The sequence below is a fragment of the Pongo pygmaeus genome, chromosome 19 (genome assembly GCF_028885625.2).
Source record: "Pongo pygmaeus isolate AG05252 chromosome 19, NHGRI_mPonPyg2-v2.0_pri, whole genome shotgun sequence".
Taxonomy (NCBI): domain Eukaryota; kingdom Metazoa; phylum Chordata; class Mammalia; order Primates; family Hominidae; genus Pongo; species Pongo pygmaeus.
Window position 1 is genome coordinate 17,019,742 of NC_072392.2, and position 11,672 is coordinate 17,031,413.

The following is an 11,672-nucleotide window of genomic DNA, read 5'->3' on the forward strand; positions in this document are numbered from 1 at the left end:
AGTTGCCACCTCTCTGCTTCCCTCTATAATGAAGCATCTCCAAAGAGTGGTCTGCAGATATTGTCTCCACCCCCTCCTCCTTTTTTTTTGTTTTAGATTGCCTTTTTTTTTTCTACAGTCCTGAAAATCATCACGTACAGATTGTCTTTTAAAAAGAAATAAAATAGGCTGGGCGTTGGGGCTCATGCCTGTAATCCCAGCACTTTGGGAGGCTGAGGCAGTTGGATCACCTGAGGTCAGGTGTTCAAGACCAGGCTAGCTAACATGGTGAAACCCCGTCTCTACTAAAAATACAAAAATTAGCCGGGCGTGGTGGTGGGCGCCTGTAATGCCAGCTACTCAGGAGGCTGAGGCAGGAGAATTACTTGAACCTGAGAGGCAGAGGTTGCAGTGAGCCAAGATCGTGCCACTGCACTCCAGCCTCAGCGACAGAGTGAGACTCCGTCTCAAAAAAAAAGAAAAGAAATGAAATGAAATATGACAGTTATGTTTGGCTTCCAGTTTAAAAATGGCTTCCTGCCCAAATCCCTCTAGAATGATCATAAAAAAATTAAAAAGTGGCCGGGCATGGTGGCTCATGCCTGTAATCCCAGCACTTTGGGAGGCCGAGGCGGGTGGATCACCTGAGGTCAGGAGTTCAAGACCAACCTGGCCAGTAATGGTGAAACCCCATCTCTACTAAAAATACAAAAAATTAGCGGGGCGTGGTTGGGGCGGGCGCCTGTCATTCTAGCTACTCGGGAGGCTGAGGCAGGAGAATCGCTTGAACCCAGGAGGCGGAGGTTGCAGTGAGCCCAGATGGCGCCACTGCATTCCAGCCTGGGCAACAGAGCAAGATCCCGTCTCAAAAAGATCCTATTTTCTTTGTGTGTTTTGTTGTTGTTGTTGTTGTCTTGTTTGCTTGTTTGTTTTTTTCAGAGACTGTGTCACCTTGTTACCCAAGCTGGAGTGCAGTGGAACAATCATAGTTTACTACAGCTTCAACTCCCAAACTCAAGTGATTCTCCTGCCTCAGCCTCCTGAGTAGCTGAGATTACAGGCATGCACTCCCATGCCTAGCTAACAAGGAGTTCTAGCTTATAGGAACTGGTTTAACATTGTTTAACGCAGTGTTTTCCAATTTTCAATTTCAGTTTTTATTTCAGTTTTTGTGTGTGTGTTTGTGGTGGTGGGTGGTGTGGGGTGGGGGACAGAGTCTCACTCTGTTGCCCAGGCTGGAGTACAGTGGTGCAATCTTGGCTAACTGCAGCCTCCGGCTCCCTGGTTCAAGCGATTCTCAGCCTCAGCCAGTAGCTGGGACCACAGGCCCACGCCAGGATGCCCAGCTAATTTTTGTATTTTTAGTAGAGACAGGGTTTCACTATGTTGGCCAGGCTTGTTTTGAATTCCTGACCTCAAGGGATCCACCGGCCTCGGCCTCCTAAGTGCTGGGATTACAGGCGTAAACCACTGCGCCCGGCTTTGTCCCTGGTTCTTTAGCCAATGTGTCATCTCCTCAAAACATTCTTGCCCACTCTCCTTTTCCCCAAGCAGCGGCAATAAACTTTCCTTAAAGTCTGTGAGTCTGGCAGAAGGCGGAGGCTGCAGTGAGAGGGGATTGCGCCACTGCCCTACAGCCTGGATGACAGAGAGAGACTCCATCTAAAAAAATTAAAAAATTAAAAAAAAAATTGTTTTAAGTGTAGCAGGACGAGCCACAGACAAAACTCCTCAGACACCGGATTAAAGAAGGAAGAGGTTTTTATTGGGCCGGGAGCGTCGGCAGACTCGCGTCTTAAGAGCCGAGCTCCCTGAAAAAGAAATTCCTACCCCTTTTAAGGGCTTACAACTCTAAGGGGTCCACATGAAAGGGTCATGATAGATCAAGTAAGCGTCAGGAACGTGACTGGGGGCTACATACATCAGCTAACAGAACAAAAAGTTTTACAGTGCTTTCTCATATAATGTCTGGAATTTACAGCTAACACCAGTAGTTTTGGTCAGAGGTTAATATTATTATTATTATTTTAACCACCAGGGCCAGGTGGTGGTGCCAAGGTCGTCTAGCTATTTATGTTACTTCTGTTTCTTTCCAACTTTTTGCTTTCTCCCTTTTCTCCTGTCTTATAAACTAGGGAAAAGGGGAGGTGGGGGAGAAGCTGGGAAGGACAACAGGAGAAGTGGTGGTCTCATTCCATAAAAGAAAAGGTTACGGGTCTGGGGGGCAGGTCAGACACTGCCAACCGCAACTGCAGCAAGAATAAGAAACAGAGTCCCTTCAAAGGAGCCAGGGGCACAGGTGCGCACCACGGAACTCCACTCCAGTGGAGACACGGCAGAGGTGCAAGGATAGAAATCAGATTAGTGATTATCAGAGACTGGCGGCAGGTGAGGGGGGTGCAAAGGGACACCAGGGCACTTTTTTTTTTTTTGAGACGTTGTCTCACTCTTGTCACCGAGGCTGGAGTGCAGTGGCCTGATCTTGGCTCACTGTAACCTCCGCCTCATGGGTTCTAGCGATTCTCCTGCCTCAGCCTTCCAAGTAGCTGGGATTACAGGCGTGCGCCACCACTCTCGGCTAATTCTTTCTATTCAGTGGAGATGGGGTTTCACCATGTAGGTCAGGCTGGTTTCGAACTCTTGACCTTAGGTGATCCACCGGCCTCGGCCTCCCAAAGAACTGGGATTACAGGTGTGAGCCACTGCCCACCAGAACACATTTTGGGGTGATGGAAATTCCCTATATGTTAATTATGGTGCTGCCGGGCGCGGTGGCTCACGCCTGTAATCCCAGCACTTTGGGAGGCCGAGGCGGGCGGATCACGAGGTCAGAAGATCGAGACCATCCTGGCTAATACGGTGAAACCCCGTCTCTACTAAAAATACAAAAAATTAGCCAGGCGTGGTGGTGGGCATCTATAGTCCCAGCTACTCGGGAGGCTGAGGCAGGAGAATGGCGTGAACCCGGGAGGCAGAGCTTGCAGTGAGCCGAGATTGCGCCACTGCACTCCAGCCTGGGCAACAGAGCAAGACTCCGTCTTCAAAAAAATTAATAAAAAGAAAGAAAGAGAGAGAGAGAGAAAGAAAGAAAGAAAGAAAGAAAAGAAGGGAAGGAAGGAAGAAAGAAGGGAGGGAAGGAAGGAAGGAACCAAGGAAGGAGAAAGAAAGAAAGAGAGAGAGAGAGAAAGAAAGGAAGGAAGAAAGAAAAGGAAGGAAGGAAGGAAAGAAAGAAAGAAAGAAAGAAAGAAAGAAAGAAAGAAAGAAAGAAAGAAAAAGAAAGAGAAAGAAAGAAAAAGAAAGAAAAAGAAAAGAGTTGGCCGCCATGGCTTACGAAAGAAAGAAAGAAAAAGAAAAAGTGTTGGCCTGCGGCGGTGGCTCACGCCTGTAATCTCAACATTTTGAGAGGCTGAAGCGAGCGGATCACTGAGGTCAGGAGTTCGAGACTAGCCTGGCCAACATGGTAGAATCCGGTCTCTACTAAAAATTCAAAAACTAGCCAGGTGTGGTGGTGGGCACCTGTAATCCCAGCTACTCGGAAGGCTGAGGCAGGAGAATCTCTTGAACCCGGGAGGTGGAGGTTTCAGTGAGCCAAGATCATGCCACTGCACTCCAGCCTGGGCAGAGCGAGACTCCACCTCAAAATAAATAAATAAATAAATAAACAAACAAATAAATAAATAAATAAATAAAAAATTAGCCAGACGTGGTGGTGCGCGCCTGTTGTCCCAGCTAACCGGAGGCTGAGGCAGGAGGATCGCTTGAGCCCGGGAGATCGAGGCTGCAGTGAGCCGTGATGGGGCCGCTGCACTCCAGCCTGGGCAACAGAGCAACACCATGCCTCGAAAAAAAGCGTCCCAAGGCGCCTGGCTCACCGCTCCAGAGCGCGCTCCCGGGTCGGCCTCCGCCCTCCAAGCCGGAGGGAGATGCTGTGGTCCCGCCGTCCGCCTGCATCCTCCGGTTCCTTTGGAGGGCAGGGGAGTGGAGCCCACAGGCTCTTACACCCTTACAGTCCAGGTCTGTGACTTGGGGAAGGGAGTGGCGCATGAGGAACGCGAAGCTGGAATCCAAAGTAAGGTGCTTCCGTTCCCGCCCCCGACCCGGGATCGGCCGAAGCGACTGCGGAGGCGGGTCCCAGGCCTGTCCCAGGAGGGCGTGTCCGGGAGGGGGACCGATGCCTACGTCAGACAAGAGGGCGGGGGACTCGCGGGATTAGTGGGGAGGCGTGAGGGGAAAGAGCAGGGAACGTGCGCTGGGGACGCGGCCGAGGCGCAGTGGGAGGGGGCCCAGGATTCTGGGTAGTTAGTCGGGGGGGGATGCGCCTGAAGCTCGGTAGTGAGAGGTACTGGGGTCGCGGTGGGAGTCTCAGCAGAACCGCGGTGGAGCCTACTACCCGAGGGACGGGGTAGGGGGCGCTGCTGAGGCGGGTCGGGGTGTGAGGGGTGGGAGGCGAGGCTGAAGTGGGATGGAAGGGCGTGGAGAGGCGAGGGTGGGAGGCGTGGCTGAGGTGGGGTGAGAGGAAAGTAGCGAGGTGAGGGGTAGGGGAGGCAGAGGCGAGGGTGGGAGGGAGGTGGGGGTGAGGGGTGGAGGAGGCAGAGGTGAGGGTGGGAGGGAGGTGGGGGTGAGGGGTGAGGGGTGGAGGAGGCAGAGGTGAGGGTGGGAGGGAGGTGGGGGTGAGGGGTAAGGGGTGAGGGGTGGAGGAGGCGGAGGAGGGGTGAGGCAGATGAGGGTGAGGGGTCAGGGGATGAGGGGTGGAGGAGGCAGAGGTGAGGGTGGGAGGGAGGTGGGGATGAGGGGTAGGGGGTGAGGAGTGGAGGAGGCAGAGGTGGGGTGGGAGGCAGGTGGGGGTGAGGGGTAGGGGGTGAGGGGTGGAGGAGGCAGAGGTGAGGGTGGGAGGGAGGTGGGGGTGAGGGGTGGAGGAGGCAGAGGTGGGGTGGGAGGCAGGTGGGGGTGAGGGGTAGGGGGTGAGGGGTGGAGGTGGCAGAGGTGAGGGTGGGAGGGAGGTGGGGGTGAGGGGTAGTGGGGTGAGAGGTGGAGGTGGCAGAGGTGAGGGTGGGAGGGAGGTGGGGGTGAGGGTGGAGGAGGCAGAGGTGGGGTGGGAGGCAGGTGGGGGTGAGGGGTAGGGGGTGAGGGGTGGAGGTGGCAGAGGTGAGGGTGGGAGGGAGGTGGGGGTGAGGGGTAGTGGGGTGAGGGGTGGAGGTGGCAGAGGTGGGGTGGGAGGCAGGTGAGGGTGAGGGGTAGGGGAGGCGGATATGGGGTGGGAGGCAGGTTGGGGGGGTAAGGGGTGGAGGAGTTGAAGGCTGGAGGGGTCAGTGGTTGGGGAGGAGGAGGCGTGGTGGGAGGCAGGTGGAAGCGTGAGGGGTGGGGAGGCAGAGGCGGTTGGGAATGCATCCTGTGCCTGCGGAAATTGGGAAAATTCCCCAGAGGGGTAGGGGCTTGGGGCTGGGCTCCCAGATTTGGCCACGACCTGGCTGTAGCTATTCTGGGTCCTGGGAGCGACGGAACGTCCGGGCCTGGCTGAGCTGTGGCCTCTGGGGCTCCCTGGGGCGGTGTGGGAAGGGGCCACGCTTTGCGTGAGAAATTATCTCAGGCTGGGCAGGCTGTGCCCAGCCAGCTGGTCCCCTTGCCCTCCAGGAGGTGTCTGGTCCCCTTTGGTCCCCTCTGGTCCTGTTTGAGGACCAGCTAGCATTTTTTTTTCTCCACTGCCTTAGTCTTCCTTGGTCCAGGAAGCCTGTGCTGCCTGCTAAACTGCCTTATTCGTATTCCTTTTCTGTGAGATTCAGACACAATCTGCTCAGGGAAGGTTCATCTGGCCAGTTAGACATAACCCCAGCCCTGGCCTCGGGCCAAGTTTAGGAATTAGTACAAAGAGAAGCAAAGGCTGCAGGTCCAGGCCTTGGCTTGTCTACACCGCTCCAGCCCCTACCCTCAACACCCTCAAGTGTCCCATCTTTTTTTACTTTTAAGGCCAGGGCAGTTTCCACCTTCCAGACCCTGAAATCCTCTCTCCCAACTCTTTTTTTGATTTATATTATGCACAGGCTTTAGACATCTCTTGCACATGTGAGTTGGATTTTTTCTACATCTAAAAGAGATGCCAATTTTATTTTTTAAAGCCAGTGGCAAAAATTTCAACCAGGTGGGGTGCGGTGGCTCACGCCTGTAATCCCAGCACTTTGGGAGGCCCAGGTGGGCGGATCACCTGAGGTCGGGAGTTCAAGACCAGCCTGACCAATATGGAGAAACCCTGTCTCTACTAAAAATACAAAATTAGCTGGGCATGGTGGCACATGCTTGTAATCTCAGCTACTCGGGAGGCTGAGGCAGGAGAATCACTTGAACCCGGGAGGCGGAGGTTGCGGTGAGCTGAGATCCTGCTATTGCACTCCAGCCTGAGCAACAAGAGTGAAACTCCATCTCAAAAAAAAAAAAAAAAAGACCGGGTGCGGTGGCTCACACCTGTAATCCAGCACTTTGGGAGGTCGAGGTGGGTGGATCACCTGAGGTCAGGAGTTCGAGACCAGCCTGCCCAACATGGCGAAACCCTGTCTCTACTAAAAATACAAAAAATCAGCCAAGCATGGTGGCGGGCGCCTGTAATCCCAGCTACTCAGGAGGCTGAGGCAGGAGAATCGCTTGAACCTGGGAGGCAGAGGTTGCAGTGAGCCGAGATCACACCACTGCACTCTAGCTGGGCGATGAGCAAAACTCCGTCTCAAAAAATAATAATAAAAATAAAAAATAAAAAAATAAAAAAATTTCAAATAGTACGAACGATGCACCTTATGTGCCTTCCCATCCCTGACCTCTAGTTCCCTACTCCAGAGGACACATCTGCTACATATTTTTGTGACCTCTCTTTGCTCTTATTAAAAATCTATCTGAAAACAAATTCAAATAAAAGAAACGTTTATAAAAAGTTACAAAATGAAATGAAGCACAATAGGAAAGATAGGGTATAAAGCCTGCTTGGGGTAGATTTTTGTTAGGCGGACACTGGACTGAGTGAGGCTGCTTTATTTTTTTATTTATTTTTATTTATTTATTTATTTTTTTGAGACGGAGTCTGGCCCTATTGCCCAGGCGGGAGTGCAGTGGCACGATCTCGGCTCACTGCAAGCTCCGCCTCCCGGGTTCATGCCATTCTCCTGCCTCAGCCTCCCGAGTAGCTGGGAATACAGACGTCTGCGACCACGCCCGGCTGATTTTTTGTATTTTTAGTAGAGACGGTGTTTCACCGTGTTAGCCAGGATGGTCTCGATCTCCTAACCTCGTGATCCGCCCGCCTCGGCCTCCCAAAGTTTTTTTGGTTTCTTTTAATGGAGTCGGAGTCTTGCACTGTCTCCCAGGCTGGACTGCAGTGGCGCAATCTCAGCTCACTGCAACCCCTGCCTCCCAGGTTCAAGCAATTCTCTTACCTCAGCCTCCAGAGTAGCTGGGACTACAGATGCACGCCGCCATGCCCGGCTAATTTGTGAAGCTTCTTGAAATATGAATCCAGTGGTATTGAGATTGAGGAAGTCTTGCTTCCCTGCTTGATTCACTTCCCACTAAAAACACAGGCATTCTTCCCTACACAGGGGACTTTTTAAAACAAAGATATATTTCACATACAATTCACAAATATAAAGTGTTCATTTCATTGGTCTTTTAGTATAATTCACAGAGTTGCACAGCTGTCATCACAATCAACTTTAGAACATTTTATCACCCGCAAAAGAAGCTTCATACCTGAGCTGGGCGCATTGGCTCACGCCTGTAATCCCAGCACTTTGGGAGGCTGAGGTAGATGGCTTGACTCTAGAAGTCTGAAACCAGCCTGGGCAATATAGTGAAAACCTGTCTTTAGAAAAAATACAAAACAAAACAAAACAAAAATACCCAGGTGTGGTGGCATGTGCCTGTAGCTACTTGGGAGGTCAAGGCAGGAGGATTCCCTGAGCCTGGGGAAGTCGAGGCTGCAGTGAGCCGTAATCACGTGCCACGGCACTCCAGCCTGGGCGATAGAATGAGACCCTGTCTCAAAAAAATAAAAAAAGAAGTCTCATACCTTTTAGTAGTCAGTCCTCCTTTCTACACTCACCCCACAACATCCCCTTGCCCTAGACAACCACTCTACAGTTCCCTGTTTTAGATGTTTCATATAAATGGAATCATGCATATCACTTCTTGACTTTTCAGCTAAAATCAAGTGTAGTATCTGTTCTTATCAGTTTGATGTGTCCCCTATCTAAGGATGTAATAAAAATAAAAATAAATAAATGGAATCATGCAATGTGTGATTTTTGTGACTGACTTCTTTCATTTAACCTAATTTTTCAAGTTTCTTCCATGCTGTAGTATATATCAGTACTTAATTTCCCTTTTTGTGGCCAAATAATATTCCATTAAATGGATATGCCACATTTTATTTATCCATTCATCATCAGTTAATCATCATTTGGGGTGTTTCTATTTGGTTATTATGAATAATGCTGCTGTAAACATTCATGTACAAGTGTGTATGGACATATGCTTCCATTTGTTTGAGTACATACCTAGGAGTGGAATTGCTGGGTCATATGGTAACTATGTTTAATTTTTTTTTATTTGAGACAGAGTCTCGCTCTGTTGCCCAGGCTGGAGTGCAGTGGCGCGATCTCGGCTCACTGCAAGCTCCGCCTCCCAGGTTCACGCCATTCTCCTGCCTCAGCCTCCTAAGTAGCTGGGACTACAGGCACCCACCACCACGCCTGGCTAATTTTTTTTTTGTATTTTTAGTAGAAACAGGGTTTCACCATGTTAGCCAGGATGGTCTCGATCTCCTGACCTTGTGATCTGCCCGTCTTGGCCTCCCAAAGTGTTGGGATTACAGGTGCGAGCCACCGTGCCCGGCCCTTTTTTTTTTTTTTTTTTGAGACAGTCTTGCTCTGTTGCCCAGGCTGCAGTGCAATGGCAGGATCTCAGCTCACTGCAACCTCTGCCATCCAGGTTCAAGCAATTCTCCTGCCTCAGCCTCCCCAGTAGCTGGGATTATAGGCATGTGCCACCATGCCCCACTAATTTTTTTTTATTTTTTTGAGACAGGGTCTTGCTCTGTTGCCCAGGCTGGAGTACAATGGGGCGATCTCAGCCCACTGCAACCTCCGCCTCCTGGGTTCAAGTGAGTCTCCTTCCTCAGCCTCCGGAGTAACTGGGATTACAGGCGTCCGCCACCATGCCTGGCTAATTTTTGCATTTTTAGTAGAAACAAGGTATTGCCATGTTGGCCAGGCTGCTCTCGAACTCCTGACCTCAGGTGATGCGCCTGCCTGGGCCGCCCAAAGTGCTGGGATTACAGGCCTGAGTCACCGCACCTGGCCTAATTTTTGCATTTTTGATAGAGGAGGGTTTTCGCCATGTTGGCCAGGCTGGTCTCAAATGCCTGACTTCAGATGATCCACTCACCTTGGCCTCCCAACGTGCTGGGATTACAGGAGTGAGCCACCGCGCCCAGCTCTCTATGTTTAAACTTTTGAGGAGCAGCCGGACTGTTTTCCAAAGTAGTTGCACCATCTTACAATCTCCCAGGAGCGTAGGACAGGTCCAATTTCTCCACACCCTTGCCAACACTTTGTTGTTACATGTCTTTTTATAATAGCTATGTTAGTAGTGTGAAGTGGGACCACATTGTGCTTTTGATTTGCCTTTCCCTGATGGCTATGATCCAAGACCTTTTTGTAACCAGAATTTGCAATTAAGGTTATCTGTCTACCCAACTGTCATTTTCACCGGATGTGGCGATGGCTCTGGAGGACTTCAGGTTGTCCACTTTTCACTTTTTTCCCAACAGCACAGCAGTGCCCTCTGCACTATGATTATAAGCCATCCTGTCATTCAAAGCCTTCTCGAGCACCACTTGGATGCCAGGCACTGTGCTGGTTGCTGGGGATACAGCAACAAAGCGAGATCTCACCCCTTGGAAAGTATGGTGGTAAGTCTGTGGCCCTGGACTTGAATCCTTGCTTTCTCACCTCCCAGCCCTGTGGCCTTGGCCTTACCCATGCTCAGTTTTCTTGTCTGTGAAATAAGGTTGCTCTGGGAGTTACATGTTGAGCACTTAGCACAGTGTCTGGTGCATAGTGAGTGCTCCGTAAGTATTTTTTATTGTCAAAGGTGAAGGCGGGCACGGTGGCTCATGCCTGTAATCTCAGCACTTTGGGAGGCCAAGGTGGCCGGATCACTTGAGGTCAGGAGTTCGAGACCAGCCTGGCCAACATGGTGAAACCCCGTCTCTACTAAAAATACAAAAATTAGCCGGGTGTCGTGGCACATGCCTGTAATCCTAGCTACTGGGGAGGCTGAGGCAGGAGAATGGCATGAACCTGGGAGGCAGAGCTTGCAGTGAGCCGAGATCATGCCAGTGCGCTCCAGCCTGGGCAACAGAATGAGACTCCGTCTCAAAAAAAAAAAAAAAAAAGTGAAGCCAGACAATATAATAAATATTACAGTAATGGATAGTGAGATGTGGGGGAAGTACAGAGTGTCATGGGAGCACATAGTGGCGATCCCCAGCCCAGTCCAGGATCTAGGAAAGACTATCCAAAGGAAGTGATGCTTAAATTGAGAGGTGGTGGATGAGCAGGAGTTGGCTAGATCAGATCAAGAGCAGTGTGTGTGTGTGTGTGTGTGTGTGTGTGTGTGTGTGTGTGTGTTCCTGGCAGGTGGAACAGAAGAGGCATGGCATACTGGGGAGACTGAAATGTGTTCAGAATGTCTAGAGCAGTGCTGTCCAATAGAACTCTATGTTTATGAAAAATTTCTCAGGCTGGCATGGTGGCTCACGCCTGTAATCCCAGCACTTTGGGAGGCTGAGGTGGGCAGAGCTCCTGAGGTCAGGAGTTTGAGACCAGCCTGACCAACATAGAGAAACCCCATCTCTACTAAAAATACAAAATTAGCCAGACATGGTGGTGCATGCCTGTAATCACAGCTACTCAGGAGGCTGAGGCAGGAGAATCACTTGAACCCAGGAGGCGGAGGTTGCGGTGAGCTAAGATCGTGCCATTACACTCCAGCCTGGGCAACAAGAATGAAACTCCGTCTCAAAAAAAAAAAAAAAAAGAAAGAAAGAAAAAAAGAAGAAAAATTTCTCATCTGTGTGCTATCCGATATGGTAGCCACTAGCCACGTGTGCCGATTGAGCATTTGAAATGTGGCTAATGGAACAGTAGAACTGAATGTTTACTGTTATTTTATTATGTATTTATTTTTGAGACAGAGTTTCCCTCTTGTTGCCCAGGCTGGAGTGCAATGGCACAATCTTGGCTCACTGCAAGCTCCGCCTCCCAGGTTCAAGAGATTCTCCTGCCTCAGCCTCCCAAGTAACTGGGATTATAGGCACGAGCCACTACGCCTGGCTAATTTTTTTTATTTTTAGGAGAAATGGGGTTTTGCCATATTGGCCAGGCTGGTCTCGAATTCCTCACCTCAAGTGATCCACCTACCTCGGCTTCCCAAAGTGCTGGGATTACAGGCATGAGCCACCGCGCCTGGCCTAATTTTGTATTTTTAGTAGTGATGGCGTTTCACTATGTTGGTCAGGCTGGTCTGGAACTCCTGACCTCAGGTGATCCACCCACCTCAGCTTCCCAAAGTGCTGGGATTACAATCGTGAGGCCTATTATAATTGATTTAAATCTAAACAGCCATTGTGGCTAGTGACTATCTTATTGGAT

General features: G+C 50.6%; 1 pseudogene; it reads left to right on the forward strand.

Annotated features, from left to right (window-relative positions):
• Positions 1-8,137: 8,137 nt before the first annotated feature.
• Positions 8,138-8,248, forward strand: LOC129018568 (U2 spliceosomal RNA; annotated as a pseudogene).
• Positions 8,249-11,672: the final 3,424 nt, after the last annotated feature.